The sequence below is a fragment of the Silene latifolia genome, chromosome X (assembly GCF_048544455.1).
Source record: "Silene latifolia isolate original U9 population chromosome X, ASM4854445v1, whole genome shotgun sequence".
In the NCBI taxonomy this organism is placed as follows: Eukaryota; Viridiplantae; Streptophyta; class Magnoliopsida; order Caryophyllales; family Caryophyllaceae; genus Silene; species Silene latifolia.
The window spans coordinates 121,493,754-121,518,317 of NC_133537.1; the positions used below are offsets into that span (position 1 = coordinate 121,493,754).

The following is a 24,564-nucleotide window of genomic DNA, read 5'->3' on the forward strand; positions in this document are numbered from 1 at the left end:
TAGTCAACGTGACTTACCGAATTTACACAATTATGGGATGTTTCGCCCAAGCGATGCTCATTTTTTTTTTAATATTTGGGTCTTGGAATTAATTATATAATTTAGTAGGAGATCATTATATAAATGCTAAAACTTGTTAAACATGTTTTCACAAGTATTTTTTTAAAACAATGGATGTTAATTTTTCCTTTTTGTTGTAGCATTTTAATTCGCATTGGCAACTTCTTCAACTCCATCGACTACTTCACTAGGCAATGATTCATGGCTAAAGTCCGTAATGGACAAATGTATCTTAAAAGATGGCGGTAGTAACTTTCTTGAATGTGAATCCAACATCAAAAGTGCCACGTTGTCCGACAATGTGCTCACTTACTTGACCGATGCTCCTCCCATCGAGCCCGGTCCAAGGGCTTCATCGGCGGTGCGAACCGCCTATGATGACCATGTGTTGATATGGTCGATGTCTCCAAAGCTCAAGCTTTCATGCATTTCTTTAAATGCGTACGAGATATTCACTCGTATGATTACTATGTTTTCACAAACACCTAAAGTCCGTCAATACGATGCGGCGGCACGCTTCTTTGAAGCCAAGCTTGAGAGGGGCCAAAAGGTTGGTCCCCATGTACTCAAAATGGTCGAATATGTCGGCATCCTAGAGCGTCTAGGGTGTAAGATTCCTAAGACTCTTGTGGTGGATCGTATCCTCCACTCACTTCCCACCAAGTTTGCCCACTTTAGGGTGAACTACAACATGAATGGCATGGATAAGAGTTATCATAAAATTCATGCACTCCTCACCCAAGCGGAGAGGGATATGGAAGCTAGTGGGAGTGACAAAGGGGATGTTTTAACCATGAAGTTAAAGAACATGTCCCTTGGAGTTAAGAAAGGAAAAGGGAAGGAAAAGTCCCAATTCAAGAAATCGTCAAAGAAACATAACAGAGAAAGGGGAAGGCCGTTGAGAATGGCAATCCCAAGGCAAAAAGTATCAAACTCTCCGAGGCCGAATGTTTCCATTGTAATGGGAAGGGGCATTATAGGCGGAGTTGTCCCAAATACTTGGAGGATCTCAAGGAAAGGCGTGTGACGCCTATTGGTATGATTTCCTCTCTCTATGTGATAGACGTTAATTATGCTTGCACTTCCACTTGGGTACTTGATACCGGATGTGGCTCTCACCTTTGTAATCATTTGCAGGGTTTAAGGGGCGTGCGAGCACTAGCAAAAGGTGATGTGGATCTCCGCATGGGCAATGGAGCTAGAGTAGCGACCGTTTCCGTGGGAACCTATGTGCTCACTTTAGCTAGTGGTCTAGAGTTGTATTTAAGTAAGTGTTATTTTGTACCAAATTTAACCAAAAACACCATCTCCATTTCCGCGTTAGACGCGGAAGGCTTTTGTTTTATGATTAAGGACAATAATTGTACTTTTTCATTAAATGATGTGGTTTATGGAAATGCCATTTCAATTGGAGGCATTTATGTTTTAAATGATGTTAATGAGGTTTATCATGTAGAAACTAAAAAGCTCAAAACGGGTGATCCAAACGAATCCTACCTTTGGCATTGTCGTTTAGGCTACATAAACGAAAGTCGCATTAAGAGACTTGCTTCATCAAAAGTGCTCAAACCATTTGGTTTCGAATCTTATGGTACATGCGAGTCTTGCCTTTTAGGCAAGATGACTCATGCACCTTTTGCGGGAAAAGGGACACGAGCTAGTGAGGTTTTGGCTCTCATACATACGGATGTGTGTGGACCATTAACCATCACCGCTAGAGGAGGTTTTCACTACTTCATTACTTTTACTGATGATTTAAGTAGATATGGGTATGTCTACTTAATGAAGAACAAAAGTGAAGCTTTTGACAAGTTCAAGGAGTTTCAAAATGAAGTAGAGAACCAATTGGATAAAAAGATTAAGACCCTACGATCCGATCGTGGTGGTGAGTATCTAAACACTGAATTTGATTCACACCTAAAAGATTGTGGTATAGTATCAGAATGGACTCCTCCTGGCACACCACAACTAAATGGTGTGGCCGAAAGGAGAAACCGAACTTTACTAGATATGGTTCGGTCTATGATGAGTCTAACCGAGCTTCCTAGTTTATTTGGGGTTTTGCCCTCTTGCCTTCAATACTTTCACTAAATCGAAGCCCAACTAAAGCGGCCGATAAAACTCCATATGAGATATGGACAGGGAAAGTGCCTATTTTGTCATTCGTGCATATTTGGGGTTGCGAAGCGTACGTCAAGATCAAGTCTGATAATAAGCTTGCACCCAGGTCTGACAAATGTCTTTTTGTAGGATATCTAAGGGAAACACGTGGCTATTACTTCTACAATAAACATGAGAACAAAGTGTTTGTGGCTCGTGATGCTGTCTTCCTAGAAAAGGAGTTTATTTCTAGGAGATAGAGTGGGAGAAAATTTGAACTTGACGAAGTTCGAGAGCCACAAACCGAGAATGAGGTAGAGGAGAACGTGGAGTCCCTCTTCCTCTGAAACGGTAATTGTTCTTAGAAAGTCAAGTAGGATTTCTAATCCACCTGACCGCTACCTTGGTAACATCGAAGAGGATGGTGTTTTGTTACTTTTGGAAAGTGATGAACCCACTACCTACAAATCGGCCATGTCTAGTCCCAACTCCTCGCTTTGGCTAGAAGCCATGCGGTCCGAAATGGATTCCATGTACGAGAACCAAGTATGGGACTTGGTGGATTTACCTGAGGGAGTGCGACCCCTTCAGTGTAAATGGATATATATAATTAAGCTCGGCATGGATAAACATGTGGATGTTTACAAACTAGATTGGTGGCAAAAGGTTTCACCCAAGTTCATGTTTTACTCTATGACAAAACCTTCACTCCAGTCGCTATGCTTCGGTCCATTAGGATAATCTTAGCGGTTGCCGCATTTCATGATTATGAGATTTGGCAAATGGATGTCAAAACCGCCTTCTTGAATGGGATTCTAGAAGAAGAGGTGTACATGATACAACCTGAAGGTTTTGTGGATACATCTAACCCTAAGAAGGTGTGTAAGCTTAAAAAGTCCATCTATGGTCTTAAGCAAAGTCTAGGAGTTGTAATCATCGCTTTGATCATGTTATTAAACAATACGGTTTCACTAGAAGTGTGGAAGAACCGTGTTTATACATGAAGTTTAGTGGGAGTAAGGTTGCATTCCTTGTCCTATATGTGGATGACATATTGCTCATCGGGAATGATATTCCATCGCTCACTTCCGTTAAGGAGTGGCTAGGAAAACACTTCCAGATGAAGGACTTGGGAGAGGCACAATGAATCTTAGGTATCCGGATCTATAGGAATAGGTCCAAAAGGGTACTAGCATTGAGTCAAGAAGCTTATATTAACAAAGTTCTTAACCGGTTCAATATGAAAGACTCCAAGAGAGGATTTCCACCTATGGGTCAAGGGATTACTTTGAGCAAGTCACAGTCTCCCTCTACCCCTAAGGAGATTGAACACATGAAGACCGTCCCTTGTGCTTCCGCTGTTGGGTCTATGATGTATGCTATGATTTGCACTCATCCCGACGTTGCGTATGCCTTGAGAATGACAAGTTGTTATCAAGCCAAGCCTGGTGAGAGTCACTGGATAGCCGTAAAGAACATCCTTAAGTACTTGAGAAGGACTAAGGATTCGTTCTTAGTGTTTGGAAGAGAAACTGAGTTGCGTGTAAGAGGTTACACGGACGCAAGTTTCCAAACCGATCGGGATGATATGAAATCCCAATCAGGCTATGTGTTTATGCTAAATGGAGGAGTCATTTCTTTGGAAGAGCTTCAAGCAAAGCGTTACTGCGGATTCTACAACAGAGGCTGAATACCTTGCAGCGTCTGAGGCTGCGAAGGAAGCTGTTTGGATTAGGCAATTCATGGAGGAACTAGGAGTAGTCCATTCCGCCGAAGATCCTATCACTCTATATTGTGATAACAGTGGAGCTATTTTTCAAGCCAAAGAGCCGAAGTCTAGTGAAAAATCTAGACACATTGAAAGGAAATACCATGTAATTAGAGATTATGTGGAAAGGAAGAAAATTGACATTTGTAAGGTTGGGACAGATGATAATATTGCTGATCCTTTAACCAAGCCTTTATTAAAGGCTAAGCATGATGGTCATGTCGTCACAATGGGATTGAGACGAGTACCAGATTTTCTTTAGATTATGGATATGTAATAATTGGATAATGTATCTCTTATTATATATATGATAATCACATTCATTGTTTTCGCATTCATTCTTTTATGAATCTTTTATTTAGTATGACTAAATTTTAAATACCTTGTTTATTTGAATAAGTTGTGGAGACAATGTTGAACACTATTCAAGTGAATAAGATGAACATTGTATTTTGTCCCTAGTCACTTAATGAGGTGACGTCTCGGAGTGACTAGATTGTGAGTCGATTGATGGTTGTTCAACACCATGAGGTCATACGTGATGACTAGTCGATTACATAGGCAGAGTGTGTGACACTTTACCGGACAGTGACCATTTAGAGAGTCCCTAAGTTCTATTATAGTCGCCTGGTCGTGGCAGGGATCTCTAAGATGTTCCTATGAGTCGATTCTTTTGACTGGAGACTATTATCTGAGCAAGTGCAGTTTCCAAGTGACTTTGGTTTTTGTCCTAGGTCGTGCCGGGAAAGGAGGCCAAAGGGCATTTACTAGGTCATGGTGATCTGTACTGTGGAATAGGATAGATAGGGCATACAGGAATTGTCCACCCACGTTGGGTAACTATATCTCAAGGCCACTCGAGGAGTTAATCACTACAAATGCGTGGCCACGCTCGGAAATAATCTGTGAGAGATTTTTACGGTCAGGTATTCACACTCCCGATCTAGAAAAACACTCTGTGGACATAGCCCACCTGCAAGCCCACTTCGATCTGTGGTTGTACAACGGTCTCTTTTTGAAAGCCACGCTCGGCGGTGTAAAAATGCTTTCGGCCGGATCGTTTTAGATCGGTCGGTTTCGTCTCGGTAAGGGTCTCGAAACGATTAGAGATGTTCGGAGTCGCCACCAAGCATTTGTGGGATGCCTGGAACCCGTTCAAATTCCACTTTATACCCCGGTCAAATCGAAGCACAAAGCAGCGTTTGACATAGGTACTAAAGATAAGGAAATCGTCCCTCTTTAGCATCCTATCTCTAGAATGACTCTTGTACGCCCTGGATAAGGTCGTCCACTATCCAAAGTTTCTGAGTAAGAGGTGAAGGTACGTATTGGGAAGCCCTTTAATCAGACACCCAATCCCGCCCGCGTTTAGCGGCCTCTACTGATCGATCTTGGTTGGTTGAATGCAAAAGTTGATAGAACGGTTTAAATGCATTAATGCGCATCCAATGATTTAAACCTAACATGTGAGAGCTTTCTAAGTCGGTTGATTTAATCCAAGTATCAAGTATAAGATGTCGAGTTGGATTAATGATTGATTTGCATGCAAGACGGAAATTAAACATCCATTTACCGTATCAGGTTTAGGGTGCATAACGTGATCCATTTGTCTTAGTAAGGCATTTTGCAAATATGGTTTGAATAGTCGTCTGATCCGTCCTATATCCGGGTTAACCGGAGTCGGGATCGTCCTAGACTAATGCTGGAAGGGAACAGGCCCTGAACCAGACGGCTATATGAGGCGCGAGCCGGCCGGCGATATAAGGGGCCTCCCTCTGGTTTTGAAAATGAGAAATGGAGTGCCTGTTTAGGCGCGGGTTAGCCCACGGTTTATGTACCGTGTTCTGACCTTTTAGAAAACGTTATAAAACGTGTTGAAAATGGGTATTTGAACCCGGTTTGATTTGAAAGGGGTCGTTTAGACCGCATTTGTTGATTTGAAGAACTAGACTCGAATAATCATCATTATTTGATAATATTCGGTGTCGGGTTTGGTTTGACAAACTTGACATGAATAGTTTTGAAAATGATTATGGACTAATTGTTTTAAGTCCATTTGAATGTAATTAGTCGGTACTCATCATCGTACCCGGGTTAAAATCCGGCATGGTATGTAGAACCAAGGATGACTTTGTGTTGGTGACTAATATGCTTGTTTGAAAATGTAAAGAAATGAAATAAAAGGCTTTAAAATACCTTTTAAATGTCATTAACCAAATATTATCACCGAAACACGGATTTAACCGTCATGGTATGAAGAACCAAGGGTGAAAAATGCTTTATGGTTAAAACATGTGAAATAAAACAACAAAGGTTTGAAAATACTTGAAATGGTGAAAACCGATTACAAATATGAAAAATGGATTAAGGGAAATGACGAGAACAAACACGGTTGATTTCTGGTCTGAATACCCCATTTAGGCGCGAGCTAGTTGGCGACCTAAGGGGCTTCGCCTCGGACAAAAATCGTTTTGGCTCGTTTATTCCATGTTTTGGTTCATGTTATGCATGTTTTAGCATGTTAGAGTCATGAAACAAATGAAAACATAATAAAAGAGGATTTTTACACCCTCATACTTACATGTTTGGTTATGGCGAGTGACCGACGTAAGTGTAACAACTCGTTTGATCGGAAAAAACTCGGTTTAAAACCGTTTTGGTAAGTAAAAGAGTGTTTTAAAAGTTTAGTGATGGTGTAGTGGTCGAAGTGGTCGGTCAAGTGGTTTAATGCACGATGACGGTACCAAACAATGTGTAAGGCTCGTGTTTACGATCGGTAGGTCGTAAATACGCGTCGGATTGTGACTTTAGAAGTCGAGTCGAGAATTTGAAGGGAGAAAAGAGGGGGCGGACACTCGTGTAACTCTCAAATGGGTGGCATTTGAGGGGTATTTATAGAAGAATGAGTGGTTGTGTGAGTTTTGAGCGACGTGGGCACCTGGGCTGCTCAAAGAGGCGCGAGCCACGTCGCGGGTCTTCGAGCTGTGTTGTCACTTTCACAACAAACGCAATCATGATTTGTTCTATCCTAGGTTTTGTAATCACATGTTTGGTACTTGACCAACATGAATCCGGGAAAACTTAAGGTTGAAGGTTTGAAATGTTTGGTTTTTTGTGGTTGACTCGGTTTGACTCGTTGTTGGAGTCGGGATTTGAATTTTTGAGTCGGTTTTTGGTCCGGTGTCGGTTTTGACTCTAGTTAGTGTCATTGCGACCCCGTCGTCGTGCATTAAACACTCCAAGTATTTTTGAAATGTTTTGAGATATTTTATTTTCGAAATCGTTTTAAGTTTTCCGACGTAAAGTTGTACACAAACTGTCGATCAAACGCCGCGATTCCAAAGCATGTTGTAGTCCGATAATCATCGGGTGTTTGTTGGAGCCTCGGAGATCTTGGGTATCTCTGAGCCCCACTTTGACCGAGGCTTGGACAGGGCGAAAGTCAAAGTAGAGCCCCCAGGTCAATTGAAGATTACAACCTGGAGACCCAAGCGACGTCGAGGCGGCTCGAAAGGATTCGGGCCAAGGACCTGCCGTCGGGAAGGGCGACGCCACGGTGACTCGAGGGTACGAGTCAAGGACCTATCGTCGGGAACATTTTAGAGTCTGTCGACTGTCCGTACGGGTCGTTTAAAGTCCATTAGACTACGTACAAAGGCTCGCCAGCCATAAGAAGGAGTCATACCTGAGGCATCTTCGGATATGTCCTTGCGCGTTTGCGGACAAAGGCTCGCTAGCTGTGGTAAGGAAATGTACCCGAGGCATCTTTGGGATGTGTCCTTGAACGTTTGCGGACAAAGGCTCGCCAGCCAATGGTATGGTCGGTTAATGGACCATGGGAGTAGCCGCGTCGAATGGGCTCGTTTTGAAAGTAGCGAACTCGTGGTGTCGCTGGGGAAATAGTGAGTATGGATTCTCACTACCACTGTTTTTGGAATGAGCGGGTCTGCGAGGAAGCCCCCTGCTGGTACTTGAAAGAATGGTGAATTTGGCATCTTCATCATTCGTCGTTCTTCTTTGAACTTGAAGTGGCAGTTTTGATCGCCGTTCGTTTGAATTTTGATGGAAAATAGCAAATTTTAAATCTGCTATTACGTTTAAAATGACGGTTTATGTGCCGCCGTTGACATTTGATGGAAATAGTGAATTTGGAATCTTCACTATTAATTGAAGTGACGGTTTATGTGCCGCCGTTGACATTTTATGGAAATAGTGAATTTGGAATCTTTACTATTAATTGAAGTGTCGGTTTATGTGCCGCCGTTGACATGTGTGGTGAAAATAGTGGAATTCAATTTCCAACTATTATCTTGAAGATGGCGGTTTTAATTGCCGTCGCTTAAAATTTGGAGAAATAGCGGTTTTTGAATTTTCGCTATTATTTTTGAAATTTTGAAGGAAAATGGTGAATTTTGATTTCACCATTATTTTTGAAATTGGCGGTTTTGATCGCCGTTTGCTTGAAAATTCTCGAAAATAGTGAATTTAAATTTTCACTATTCGATTGGAGGGACGGTTTATGTGCCGTCGTTTAAAGCTTTCGAAAATAGCGAATTTGAATTTTCACTATTTGTTTTTGAGAAAAATGACGAACTTTAATATCGTCAAATGAAAGTTTGAAGTTTGTCACGGGAAATTGGGCTAAAGCCCAAAATCCGCTGAAAGAGCAAGAGGGAGGCCTGTTTAAGGCGCGAGCCACCTGGCGAACCAAAGGGGCTTCCCTATTTTCTGTAAAGACGCGAGGTCAGGCCGCATATCAACCATAATCTCGTCTTCCTTCTCTTCGACAAAACAAAACCAAATCCGCCATTGTTGGACCTTCTAGCTTGTTCAAATTCTTGCCTTCATCAACAATGTCATCTCAAGGTAAGTATTTCCTCTTGAATCCATTTAAATTTGTTGATTTTTAGCTTGATTGAATTAGGGCGAATTTCGCCCTAAAAATCGAATTGGGCGTTTTTGATTGAGCCCATTTCGAGTGAAATTGATGCTTGCATTAGGTTAGAAACCTGTTTAGGAGTATAAGGGTGCTTTTAGTTTGCATTTTGGCCCCCGTTCCCGCTCCCTATGCTCAAAAAACGTGAGTGAGGCGAGAAACCGTCTCATTTCACAATGCCAAGTTTATTTGCTTGGGTAGTGGGTCCCACTAGGTTGCATTGTAGTTGGGAAAACCCGTATTTGCCATTAAAGGACCTTCGTTGGATGCTTGTGGGCAAAATTGGATTTTTGCCTTTTGCGACGGTCTTACGTCTGACAAAATAAACGCCTGTTTGGGCTTGAATTGAGTCAGTTTGCCTTGAATTGGACCTTATTGGTAATTTAGGTCGTTTTGAGGCGTGATAAAATCACGTTTGCCTTTTTGCGGTCGTTTTGAAATTTTGACCGGTTTGGGCTGAAATTAGCGTATGAATTGCCTTTTTGAACCGTAGAAAAATCCCCATTGTGTCGGGAATGTATTTTGGGTTGTTGGCGGACCTTGTAGGGGTCTTGAAATGCCGTTTTTGTGATTTTGACTCGTCTTTTGCTTGAAAAGAGGGGCGAGTCGTTTTTGTGTTGTTTTTTTGTGAATGGTTTTGGTTGGATTTCGGGCGGGATTGCCCTTGTTTTGCATTGCCGGTTGTGTTTTGTTTTTGGAGTTATCCATTTCATGCCGTCGTAATGCCGAAATTTCGGCTGACGTTTTTTTGTTGTTGCTTTTTTTACCGCAGGGTATCGTCTGAGACCTATGGGGTCCGTCATTGAGGCTTTGGAGGAGGAAGTCGATCCTGAAGGGGCTGTAGCGGCCGAGGAGGCTGCCGTACTCAAGGCGGTGGTGGAGGATGCTTCTGTAGAGGAGGAGAGGCAGCTGATATGGCCGGCTTGTCCTTTTCTTTGTGGCTCATAGACAGGGTGGCTGATGAGTGGGGTTCAGTATCGGAATGGTGCATCACATCATAGTTCTGGGCCTCCTCATTATCCGAAGTCTGCAAGACACTGTCTTCCTTTTTTGTCGTGGAGCAGGAGCGGGGGGTTATCGTCATGGTAACCTCCTCTGCTTTCGCTGTTGCTCCTCTGTTTCCCATGTTGCTCCCTTTCTTTTCTGATCGGAAGGGTAGGGAGTGCTTAGTTCGGTAGGTGGCGGATAGCCCCCAGTTTGTTGTCTTAGGCCAGTGTCTGTATGATAGACGTTTGTTTTAGGCCAGTGTCTGTATGATAGACGTTTGTTTTAGGCTAGTGTTTGTATGATAGACGTTTGTTTTAGGCCAGTGTCTGTATGATAGATGTTTGTTTTAGGCCAATGTCTGTATGATAGACGTTTGTCGATGTTTTTTGCGTAAGACGGTTTGTATATATGTGTTTTTGGATTGTGGTTCATTCTGTGATTTTTGGCTTTTTGTGTTGTGTTTCGGAGGAGCGCTGTCGGCTGTTGATTCTGCTTTTGCTTTGCACCAGTTCCTGCGTCGTTAGTGTAGAAAACAGGCAACATACGCATAAACGCAAACACGTAAAAGCATTTGATTGAAAAACAAAAATTAAGCAAGATGACTTGAGGTTAAAATTTAAAATTTTGAAATGACTTTTGAAAATTCCATGACAAGTCGCCACGTTCGGAATTCAAAAAGAAATTGATTTGAAAATTTGAGCAATTAACTCGTGTCGTGAATTAAATTGCATCGAAATTATTGAAATTGACTCGAAAAATTCAAACTCAAACCGTCAGGAAAGAATTTTAGAAAAGGATTTTTGCGAGTATATTTGATTTTTGAGGTCAAGACTCGAATTTGTGAGTGCTTGAATTTTTGAGGAAAATTGATGTCGTGTTATCAATCTTCGGTTTTGATTTTTGCCGGCAACTTGTGAAAAAGCGAAAAATTTTCGGAATTTCGACTGACGTGGAAACGATCCATCGCGGATCGGGACGACTAGCCCTTCCCCCCTTAATAAAAAGAAAGAAAAATCCGTATGTTTAAAGCTGCGTCATGAAAACCGTGTCGGATTTCGTAAAATGCGAAAACAAGGAAATGTGGGTGTGAGGAAACACAAAATGTCCCGGATTATCCCGAAGAGGCGCGAGCTTCCTGGCGGGAGGTTTGAGGTGTCAGGAGAAAGCACAAGTTGAAAGAGTGGTCGGACTATTTTCGGAGCTATATTCTATTTTTCGGAACAATTGTCGTTGGAAGCACCTAGACCAAAACACAATTTATAACTTCACAAACAACTCTACAATAAGTAAAGAGGCAAGTAAAGGTCGGATCCCAAGGGACGGGAATTGAAATGAGATTTCTATTACAACTAGTGGTGTCTTAGGGGTGTCACAATTTGGGTTGATGTAGAAGGTCACTAAACTAAATAGCAATGAAAGTAAATAAGCAAGATGAATTGAAAGGGTTGTAAACAATTGATAAAAAGCGCTAGGGTGTCATGGGGTCATAGGGGATTCATGGGAATTGATCATACAAACATGTTCTCAAATTATAAGTAAGCAATTATTGTTGTGATGGATTGAGTTGGGTTATATCTTACAATCTTAGGAAAGTTTGGGTCCCGGAGCCGAATCGATTAGATTGTACAACACCTACAAGTCGACTTAGTCTTCCCTACTCAACAACATGTATGGTCTAATGAGACTCGAGTTGGTTTATGTCTTACAAGTCTCATTGAAAAGATAGGTGATGGGTAAAAAATGCAAGGATTCATAGGCTCACATTTCATCAAACATAACATGTGCATGAGTTGAGATCAAAACAAGCAAGCAAATAAACCATGAAAGCATATTAATTTAAGCATGAATCATTCCCCATGTTGGTTTCCCCTAATTACCCATTAACCCTAGCTATGGAACTACTCACTCATTATCATGTTGAACATGCTAGCAAGGTTGTCAATCATACCAACAAAGTGAAACATGATGAACAAATGAAAGTAATTAGCAATAATTAAAAGGGGATTAAGAGAATGATACCTACTAATGATTCCAATAATAAAGCAAATAATAATAGAAGTACTTGATGCTTGATTGAGAGGTTGTCAATCTCCCAATAATAACCCAAATAATCTTCAATTACCCAAAATAAAGGATGAACAAAAGAGAGATTAAGGAAATAAAACTTGTATTAAAACTTGATTAATTGTTGATTACAAAACTAAAGAGAGATTTGATTGATATTAACAACTCTAAGAATTGATAAGAAGAACCTGCTCTTCTAATTAGACTAATGGGGTATTTATAGTGGAAATTAGGTGAATGCGTTAGGGTTAACTAAGGGCTTAAATGACGATTAAGTCCCTACTTAGGGAAACGCCGGTATTTTCTGAAGGAAGGGCATCTTTCTTGAAGCTTGAAGAAACGGATTTGCGCTGTCTTGGAATCCGTGCGTCTTAGGCACGGGACGGCCGGATTCAGGAGTATCTGCCCGGGCGTCTTTGGGAGAAGACGGGCGTCTTCTAGGTGCTGCTGCCCGGGCGTCTTTGGTAGAAGACGCACGGATTGTGGTCCTGGGGGACGGGTGTCTTCAGGGGAAGACGGGCGGATTGCTGCTCAGCCGTGTTTCTTCTTCTTTTCTTCCTTTTTCTTCATAAAATCCTTGGGGATTTCCTTGGGGATGCAAGGATCTTTCCTCATCATTGCCCAACTACTATAATATGTACAAAGGCCTTCTAATCTTGTCTCTCCTTGATGCTTGGTCATTGGATTCAATCAATTTAGTCTCATTTTGCCATGAAAATGCAAGGTTTGCACTCCTTTCCTACCAAGAACGCAAAACCTCAAAGAATATGCCAAACAAAGAGCTAAAGACAATAAATGACCCAAATATGCACTAAAAAGCATGGGAACAAGGCTAATTCGGGGACTAAATGTGCGCTAATTATGGTCACATCAAATATCCCCAAACCGAACCTTTGCTCGTCCCGAGTAAAGAGGTGACAAAGACTAGGACCATTATTTAAACTAACCTAATAGCATAGCCGATATGAGACAATTAGCGGGTCTCACTCTGCCCCTTCAACTCACAACAAGACAACCATGAGGTAGGATGCCTTCTTGCAAGGCAAGGTGGGTCTTGCCAAAATGGCGACACATCCAAACATTAAGCACACAAAATCAAATAAAGGATGAATCTACAAAAAGAATAGCCACTTCCTCATCAAGTGACGGAGGCAACTAAAAGAGAACAAATTTAAGAGCATATATTCCGTCACAAATACTAGTTCAACAAATTACTAAGGCTAAGAGGATGACAATAAATCACCTCCAAATAGTGTTAAACTAGACTACTTTCGTCCTCAATTTCCAAATACTTTCGTCAAGAGCGATCGGATGGTTATGGAATGATGATCCCCATGATGCTAGTAGCATATGACATGACAAGTCTCGAGTTCTCTACAAAAGTAAAGGTCATGGATCGTCCCAAGCTCGACAAAGTGGCTTGACAAAAAGGCTTTTTATAATGAAATGCTCAAATCGTTATAAACAAGGGTGGATATGACTAGTATTCCAAATTTGGCCTCATTCAACTTTCACATTTCAAAATTAGAGATGGGGTTTGTCCCTTCCGTGCTAATGTCCTTTGCTTTCGCCAATCGCTTATTAGGCAACCGGTTAACCTCTAGACAATAGCTTTTCGGGGTGATAGTCACTCTGTCTCTGGGCGGTTGAATTCACAACCGTGTGGGGGCCCAATTCAATGGATCCCTCTCCAAAGCACATCGAAGTGCTACGCCTCCATCAAAGCAACTAAAATTCTCAATATTTTATTTCATAACATTTGAGGTTTCCTTGGTAATAAAACGTTTCCACATACAAAATCTTTGAAATGAGCACTTCAAACTTATTGATAGAAAGTATTTTTGGGTTGCCGTACCACAAGGTCAATCAAGGTCACCTAGACAAGTTAACCAAGTCCACATCGCATCACGGGGTTGGATAGGTGACTCACATACAAACCCTTGACTAGGCTTTGGGTCATGGGTCAAAAGACACTAGTATGACACTATCTAGGGTGTTTTACAACCATTCTAGTAGGCGAAGTCTTAAGTTGAAAAAGTATTTGTAATGGCTTAGTTGCTCTTGTCAAAGTTCTCAATTAGGCACTTTTCAAAATATTTTATCTAAATGCAACTAAATGCCATGATGCAACTATTATATACATCCTAATGCAAGTGATTATACCAACTAATATGACATATAAACTAAATGCAAGTCCTAAGTTCACATTGTTATACCGCATCAATCAAAATAAAGCCACATAGTCATTAACATAAAGAGGAAAAAGGAGATTGGAAAGATCATACCATGCGGTCTTCAATATCCTCATGTCTCGGATGTGGCGTAGTCGATCAATGTGAACAAGGGTAGAACAAACACAATATATACAATAATATATACTTGACTCCACTACAAAGGAAAATAACATGTTTTTGGTTTTTCAATTTTCAAATTTTTATGGTTTTTCGAAATTTTTCAATTTTTTTGAATTTTTTGAATAAAAGTTAAGTTAGAATTCCCCATCCCCACACTAATATGGGCATTGTCCTCAATGGCCAAAATGATGGGAAATTATGCAAACATGATGCATGATCTCTATATGACGGAGAGGATAATATAGATTACCTCCCGTTGTGTATGTATGTACTTCCCCAAACCGAGTTAGACATTATTGCTAATGTCCTAAGGTTGGGTGTAGTTCATGCACACACTATGCAATGCAAGAAACTAAACTTGTCATTTTGGATTTTTAAAAGTGGGAACAATAAAATGAGAACACCTAAATGGGGCCGAGGTGTTAGTGATAGAAAAGTAGATCTATATACTAACATATTCATATATGTTTTATTTTAATTTGTCATAAAATTAATTAGTGATCTTATGCATGCAAACTAATAAAAAATACAAAGAAGAAATCTTCATCTTACATTGGATTTTCGGTTCATTTGGGCACAAGAGAAATCTCCTTCTCTCTTGTTCTTGTCCTTTCCTCAATGGATGAACAAAGATCCAAGTGTAGGATCTCTCCCAAAGCTTAATACCCAAGATATACCCTTAATAAAAATTAATATTATTAATACTAGAATAACATTAATCTTTTAAATAAAATGACCCAAAAATATTTGGTCCTCTCTAATTTTCGGTCAAGGGGAGGAAGAAGGAGGAAGAGAATATTTTTATCTCACTAAAAATATTTGTGTGTAGTTGGAATGAATTATTTTTTTTACACTAGATATCATGTAGTGTATATTGGAGAAAATAAGAGAAAACCCTTGGCTCCTCTTTTCTCCAAAAACCGGGTAGGGTGGGGGAAGTGTGGCTAATGCATGCACAATGTGTTCTTTACAAGAATGTGTAGGTGTGCATGGCTAGCAATAGGTTAACATCATTATGCTTTCCATTAACTTTAATCAACATAATATATATGTTAATTCCTCCCAATATTTCGGCCAAATTGAGATAAAATGGATTCCATTTTATCTTTGTCAATTTGTCAATATCTCACATGTCACATGTCACATAAAATTGTTATGTATTTTTATCATATTAAAATCAACGTATTAATTAAAAATACGTCATATACAAAAATCGACTTAATAATTCATAATTACTTGTACCAAAATATTTTACCAATTATAAATCACAATAACTTGTATTTATAATAATTCATTCAATTTCAATTGTTTCCTTAAACAATAATTTCATCTGATTAATGAAACAATTCGATTACTCAGACCGTATCTCATTTAATCAGAGTATAATGAAATACGTAAATTTTACTTCCAAAATCGTCCGTCAATTTTTCAAGTAATTTAATTAACTCGTAACGTTATACGATTAATTAAATGATCAATTAAGAGTAATATCCTTTAGGTATGACCTAGGGGATCAACTGATCACCACCGTCGCACGACAGTAATGTCAAACTCTAGTCAGCCAATCATTACCGATATGTGTGGACCAGTTGACAGTATAAATACTTCCCAATCGTATTCTTTTAAAATGAGATTTAAACATGTGATCATCATGATCAACAGTTGTGATCGCATTATTGTTGGAGGACACATATTCCAACAATCTCCCACTTGTCCTCGACAAGTGTGCGTCACCAATTCTCTTGTCCTATTACTATCTCCCACTCAATGCAAGGTGTCTTTCAGGTCGTACTTGCAAGTGATCATATCGAGAGTGGTTTCCTCGATCTGGAGAATAACTGATTGACCGGATTTATCCACCATGGATACATTCCGAGCTTGGCCACGCATTTCCAGTTCATTACTCCTCGAGTGGCCCTGAGATATTGTTATAACCCTGACTAGGGGTGGAGAATTCCTATTGCACTCATTCCCTTCAACTAGCCACAACCATCATAACCCAAAATATGCCCATTTGACCCCATTTACGAAGGTCGTAGTAACACAAATCAAAGTTAATCTGACACTGTGTAATCTTAGGCGAATAGTCTTTAGTCAAAAGAATCGACTCATTTGAATACTATAGCAGCTCTCGCCACGACCAGGCTATATAAATTTGCCAGAACTCTAAAAGCGGTCATAAGGCCCGACAAAATGTTCCTAACAGTCCGCCTATGTGATCGACTAGTCATTCTCATATGACTCTATGGCACTTGAACTTGCCATCAATCGCATCACATTCTAGTCACTTCGAGACGTCACCTCATGTAAGTAACTATGGGCAAATACTATGTTAATCCGTGTTCACTTTAACGGGGTTCAATTGTCATTACAACCCGTTTGGATGTAACAATGTATAAATTAAAGATAAAAGACAAATGTGATTATGAACATGAATAAAAACAACACTTTTATTTCATTTCAAAATCTAACATAGACTTGGTACACGTTTAAGTCCCATGGACGCCATATGTCCATCATGTTTAGCCTGCGATAAAAGCTTGGTGAGCGGATCGGCTATGTTGTCATCCGTCCCAACCTTACAAATCGCAATTTCCTTTCTTTCAATGAAATCTCTTATTACATGATATTTTCTAAGTACATGTCTAGATCTATTACTAGACTTCGGCTCCTTAGCATGGAAGATCGTCCCACTATTATCACAATAGAGAGTGATGGGATCATTGGCGGTAGGTACTACTCTTAGACCTTCCGTTAATTGCCTGATCCAAATAGCTTCCTTGAAGCTTCTCCAGCTTATGGCACCACCATTGAGCATGAAAACGAAACCAGCTTGTGATTTCATGTCATCTCTATCTGTTTGAAAACTTGAGTCTGTGTATCCATTAACACGCAGCTCAGTGTCTCCTCCAAACACTAGGATAGAATCCTTAGTTCTTCTCAAGTACTTAAGGATGTTCTTGACGGCAATCTAGTGACTCTCACCTGGATTTTCTTGATATCTACTCGTTATACTCAAAGCATACGAGACATCAGGACGTGTGCATATCATGGCATACATGATTGATCCAACAGCGGAAGCATAAGGGATCGTCTTCATGAGTTCAACATCATGGGGTTCGGAGGGAGATTGAGTCTTGCTCAATATCGTCCCGGTTACCATAGGTACCAATCCCCTTTTGGATTTGTCCATGCTGAACCGTCGAAGAATCTTATCAACATAAGACTCTTGACTTAGTGCCAATATCCTCTTGGATCTATCTCTATGGATCCGGATACCTAATATGCGTTGTGCTTCTCCTAAATCCTTCATTTGGAAGTGGTTACCTAACCACTTCTTAACAGAAGACAACATCGGAATATCATTTCCAATGAGTAGTATGTCATCGACATACAAGATTAGGAACACAACATTTCTCCCACTAAATTTCATGTATAAACATGGTTCCTCAACACTTCGAGTGAAACCATTTTCCTTTATAACATGACTGAATCGATGATTCCAACTTCTAGATGCTTGCTTGAGACCATAAATGGATCTCTTAAGCTTGCACACTTTTTTAGGATTCTTAGAATCAACAAAACCTTCGGGTTGTATCATGTACACCTCCTCTTCTAAATGCCCATTTAAAAAAGCGGTTTTGACATCCATTTGCCATATTTCATAATCATGAAATGCGGCAATCGCTAACAAAATCCATATGGATCTTAGCATGGCTACGGGGACGAAGGTCTCATCATAATGGAGACCTTGGACTTGGGTAAATCCTTTTGCCACTAGCCTAGCTTTGTAGACATCATCATGTCCTTCTATGCCATTTTTGACTTTGAATATCCATTTGCATTGAAGAGGTCTTGCCCCTTTAGGCAAATCTACCAAGTCCCAAACTTGGTTTTCATGCATAGAATCCATTTCGGACTTCATGGCTTAAAGCCATAAGGAGGAATTTGGACTAGAGATTGCGGCCTTGTAGGTGGCGGGCTCGTCACTATCTATAAGCAACACATCGAGTGTTCCATCTTTTTCGATAAGTCCCACATATCGATCGGGATGGCGAATAACTCGGCCCGTTCTTCTAAGAGGAGGATGAGGAGTAACCGCGTTAGATGACGAAGGAACTTCTTCTTGCGCCTCTATCTCGGTTTGTGGCTCTTGAACTTCATCAAGTTCAAAATTTCTCCCACTCTGTCTCCTAGAAATAAAATCACTTTCTAGGAAGACAGCATCGCGAGACACAAATACTTTGTTCTCTTGAGGCTTATAGAAGTAATAGCCTCGTGAGGCCATGGGATAACCTACAAAAATGCATTTTTCGGATCGTGGTGCCAACTTGTTATCATTTTTAATTTTGACATAAGCATCACAACCCCAAATTTTCATATGGGATAGATTTGGAACCTTTTCTCTCCATATCTCATATGGAGTCTTTTCAGTTGCTTTGGTTGGACTTACGTTCATAGATTTTATTGCGGTTTGAATTGCAAATCCCCAAAACGAGTTCGGTAACTCGGTTTGACTCATCATGGATCGAACCATATCAAGTAAGGTTCGATTCCTCCTTTCGGCAACACCATTGAGTTGTGGTGTTCCGGGTGGAGTAAGTTGTGATATAATACCACAACCTTTCAAGTGTGAATCAAATTCAAGGATAAGATACTCTCCACCACGATCGGATCGTAGTGCCTTAATCCTTTTGTTCAATTGGTTCTCTACTTCGTTTTGAAATTCTTTGAATTTGTCAAACGCTTCACTCTTATACTTCATCAAATAGATATACCCATATCTACTTAAGTCAATGGTGAAGGTAATAAAGTAGTCATAATTACCACGAGCGGTGATACTCATTGGTCCACATACATCGGTGTGTATGAGTCCCAATAGTTCACTAGCTCGCGTCCCTTTACCACTAAAAGGATTACGAGTCATTTTGCCAAGTAGGCAATATTCGCATGTACCATATGATTGATAGTCAAATGGTGTAATCACATTAGTCGAAATTAATCTTTTGATGCGATTCTCGTTTATGTGACCTAATCGACAATGCCAAATGAACGCTTCACTTGGGTCACTTGATTTGAGTTTCTTTGATTGAATGTTATAGATATCATTAGTCGGATTCGAGGTCTCTAAAATGTAAATGCCATTGATAGAGGAAGCTTGGCCTATAACCAAGTCGTTCCTTGAAATAGTACAACGATTGTTCTTAATGACAAAACAAAAACCGTCCATGTCTAGCATGGCGATTGAAATAATGTTTTTAGAGAGTGTAGGCACATAAAAACAATTATGTAAATACAACTCAAATCCGTTAGGCAAAGCTAAAACATAAGTTCCTTTGGATTCGGCCGCTACTCGAGCTCCATTTCCAAGGCGTAGATCCACATCTCCCTTGCTAAGCCTCTCCACATCTCTTAAACCCTGTAAATGATTACAAAGGTGAGAACCACAACCGGTATCTAGTACCCATGTCGTAGTGGAAGTATAATTTATATCAATAACATAAATTTCCTTAGGAATTTTACCTTTTGGAGTGATAATTCCTTCCCTTATATTTCGCAAATATACGGGACAATTCCTAAGCCAATGTCCCATGCCATAGCAATAATGGCACTCATCATTAACTTGCTTGAAGTTTTTGATTTTCTTTCCCTTCTTCTTGAACTTTTTGCCCTTTGAAGCAAGAACTTGATTGCTTGAGCTCCCACTAGTTTTGGCATCTTTATCTTCCAGAGACAAAGACCCTATAGATTGTATGAGGTAGTCTTCTTGAGACGGGCTCACACGAGATCTAGTAGTAGTAGGTGGTTTAGAAGAGGTGATGAAGTTAAGGTTTCCATCCGAACCTATTCCAAAATGAAGTTCTCTAGTAGTGTCGAAATCATTGTTGGAGCAAACGTCGTCAAAAACATTGTGGTATGATTCAATAGTTATTGGTGCGGTAGCGTTTGATGGATTCATTGTAATGAACTACAAATATGGAGGAAAGGAAATATTAACATTTTGTCTTTTTAATTCATACTTGTAATTAAATTTAACAAGATATGAGCATTTATATAGTGACCTCTACCCAACTATATGAAATGATTCCAAGACCCAAATTCATATTAACTTAGGGCACGGTGTGCCGAAATACCCTTTATTAACATAACTCGGTGGATTAACCTTTTAATCGATTCTACTTTTAGAACTCTTGGTCGATGATATTTACATTAATATTCATCTCTTGCCCGAAACACATCCGGAAATCGTCGTGAATACTTTCGTTGAGTACAACCCAAATTTCGAATAAATGTGTCCATAATCCAAACCCATATCAACTTAGGGCACGGTGTGCCGAAATACCCCTTATTAACATGAATTCGGTGGATTGACATTCATCACCCACTTCCCCTACATAACAAGGTTTGTACCCCGGTGTGGCCGAGTGCACTCCCTCACGAAATAGGTTTTCATGGTTTCTACTCTTTGGTAAGGCTATGTCTCAATTGATTGTTTTAGCGAGAGGTCATGTCAATTTATTATCTATCACGTTTTAAGTGAACTAAAGCGGTGAACTACGATAATTGTATTTGACACGGTCGATGAACTCGATTAAGACGATGCATGTTTTAGTTATGGCGATTTAGCGATGCATGCGACATAAAAATAAAATGCAAAGTATAAAAATAAATCCTAGTATGGCCTTCCTAAAATAGAAAACTATTTAACTATTACATATTCGGAAACCAACTCCATTGGTCCATTGAACTTCGGTCGTGGCACGCATCTCGAGGTAACACCGTCTTTATGTATCGCCATCTTGAAGAAATCCGTCTTTGGGAACTCCGGAATAAATAAAATTACATAATAAATTACATAATTTCCTATTATACATTTGTAACTATAATAAAATAAATCTATTAAATTACAAGACGGTGATACGAGATCACAATAAAATTACAACCGAATCGATATTCCCATACATTTCGGGTAATACCAATTAAAAACTAAGGCCATACTAAGTAAAAATTACATAATTCAAAAATTACATAAATTAAATTATGACAATCATAAAGAAAATGCAGCATTATAATATGTAGGAACATGCCCAATTTTATGCTAAATCGCCTTTAAATAGCCAATATCGTATATTATTCGGTTTTTACGGATTTGCGTGATTTCAACATTTTATAATCACAAAAATTACATAAATTCATATTTATGCATAAGTTAATTACCCTAACCTCTTAGGACTCAAAATTTAGTCTTCACTAATTATTTGACCATAATTAACTCATATTTCTAAAAATTGTTCATTAATGGACCAAAAATTACAAAAATAAGCTATAAACTTCAAATAAATCACAAAATTTCAAATAAATTCAAAATTTGAAATTTAAACTCATGAACATTCTGGAAAAATACCATGACACTCATAATGTTCAAAAACTTAGGTTAAAAATTTCAAAATTTATCCGGAAAAACAATGTTGCAGTTTATCGGTTTTAACTAAAAAATCATAAAAACGTGTGAAAAATTATATTCATTAACTTTTCAATTTTAAATCTGAAAAAAGATAATAAAATGCAACATATGATGTTTTTCTTTAGTCATAGGGTATGTTTTATTAATATTTCACTAATAAAGTCACTATTCATGCTATTTTTCTTCAAAAATCCATAAATCATGCAAAAAGACTTCAATATACCCTATTATTTTACACACATCTTGTAAAATTGCATGTGATAACATACTAGATTTCTATGACCAGATTCGAAATTTATCTCATATTAACCTATTTTTCACCTAAATCCGATTTTAATAATGAAAAATCCATTGTTCGAGCATAAGAAATCCAAAAATTATGAAAATTTACAGGTCATCTCAAAATAATATATGTGATAACATATCCAAAAATCACTGGAAAATTCGAAGTTTAGCTAATTTTAGTCCGAAAAACATTTTATTCATAAAATCATATTTTTAATGCCATTATAGTATAATATGAACAATAAAAATCCATAAATTAACCAAAATATCCTAAAAACATTTTAGGACCAGAAATTTTAACATGCATAATGATTTTTGTGATATTTCATAATAACACAAATTTAACAAGTTTTGTATGTTAATCATATAACTCGGAAAAACTTTTAACCGATTTGCATGCAAACAACCAAGGCTCTGATACCAATTGATAGAAAATTAGATCTATATAATAACATATTCATATATGTTTTATTTTAATTTGTCATAAAATTAATTAGTGATCTTATGCATGCAAACTAATAAACAATACAAAGAAGAAATCTTCATCTTACATTGGATTTTCGGTTCATTTGGGCACAAGAGAAATCTCCTTCTCTCTTGTTCTTGTGCTTTCCGCAATGGATGAACAAAGATCCAAGTGTAGGATCTCTCCCAAAGCTTAATACCCAAGATATACCCTTAATAAAAATTAATATTATTAATACTAGAATAACATTAATCTTTTAAATAAAATGACCCAAAAATATTTGGTCCTCTCTAATTTTCGGTCAAGAGGAGGAAGAAGGAGGAAGAGAATATTTTTATCTCACTAAAAATATTTGTGTGTAGTTGGAATGAATTATTTTTTTTACACTAGATATCATGTAGTGTATATTGGAGAAAATAAGAGAAAACCCTTGGCTCCTCTTTTCTCCAAAAATCGGGTAGGGTGGGGGAAGTGTGGCCAATGCATGCACAATGTGTTCTTTACAAGAATGTGTAGGTGTGCATGGCTAGCAATAGGTTAACATCATTATGCTTTCCATTAATTTTAATCAACATAATATATATGTTAATTCCTCCCAATATTTCGGCCAAATTGAGATAAAATGGATTCCATTTTATCTTTGTCAATTTGTCAATATCTCACATGTCAAATGTCACATAAAATTGTTATGTATTTTTATCATATTAAAATCAACGTATTAATTAAAAATACGTCATATACAAAAATCGACTTAGTAATTCATAATTACTTGTACCAAAATATTTTCCCAATTATAAATCACAATAACTTGTATTTATAATAATTCATTCAATCTCAATTGTTTCCTTAAACAATAATTTCATCTGAGTAATGAAACAATTCGATTAGTCAGACCGTATCTCATTTAATCAGATTATAATGAAATACGTAAATTTTACTTCCAAAATCGTCCGTCAATTTTTCAAGTAATTTAATTAACTCGTAACGTTATACGATTAATTAAATGATCAATTAAGAGTAATATCATTTAGGTATGACCTAGGGGATCAACTGATCACCACCGTCGCACGACAGTAATGTCAAACTCTAGTTAGCCAATCATTACCGATATGTGTGGACCAGTTGACAGTATAAATACTTCCCAATCGTATTCTTTTAAAATGAGATTTAAACATGTGATCATCATGATCAACAGTTGTGATCGCATTATTGTCGGAGGACACATATTCCAACAGTTAGTCCTCTATGGTGCTAGGACTACTCCAACAATGATCAAGATTAATAAAATACAAGTTAACAAAACACAAACTTCTTTTCATGAAACTTTGAAAATTAAAGAGAGGAGATGAGGAAACTTCACTTAAGCTTAGGTGGGTGCCTCTCGCCCGCTCCATCTAGCTATGAAGCAATCCTCTAGAGATCGGCATCATCTCCTTCTAGATCACTATCCCACATCTCCTTCGATGCATCACTCAAACTTGGGTCCATGAACTCGTCATCTTCACTTCCAAGCTCCACCGTGTCCCCTCCGCAAGAATTGTTGCTTCCCTCCTCTTGTCTTCCGTTTGCCCCTTCGTTTGCCCTCTCCGAATTGGGGAAGAGTAAGTCCATTTGAGCCCATGAGGGAAATGCTCCCTCCTCACTAATCTTTCCCTTTTGAACCATATCGTTGTATTAAGGATAGAGTGCATAGTAATTGTCCACGTTGGTTTCGTATTGGCGGAAGTGCAAATCTTGTAGAATTCCCGTGACAATGTCGTCACGGGGAAGGATGAAGGGGTTGGGATGGTTGTACGGTTGATAAGGAAATGGTTAGGGAGGCACTTTGATCTTCTCATCTTGGGATTGTTGCTCTTGTTGTTGTTGTTGATTTGGAGGTGGTGGTGCTTGTCTTGGTTGGGTTGGGTTTGGAGGGATGAGGTAAGATGGTATTGTAGACAAAGGTCCTCTTCTCGGGGAAATCCGTGGTAGGCCGTTCATTGGAAGATAGATCGGATCACTTCCTTTCGTTATCCACTTGATGCGCTTTTCAACCCCCTGAAGGGTTATCCAATGATGATGAATGAGAATAAGGTCTTC

General features: G+C 38.9%; 1 long non-coding RNA gene across 1 annotated transcript; it reads left to right on the forward strand.

Annotated features, from left to right (window-relative positions):
* Nucleotides 1-224: 224 nt before the first annotated feature.
* On the forward strand, nucleotides 225-1,439 carry LOC141621579 (uncharacterized). Its single transcript, XR_012532464.1, has 2 exons — nucleotides 225-1,096; nucleotides 1,198-1,439. It is a non-coding gene; the product is annotated as an uncharacterized LOC141621579 (long non-coding RNA).
* Nucleotides 1,440-24,564: the final 23,125 nt, after the last annotated feature.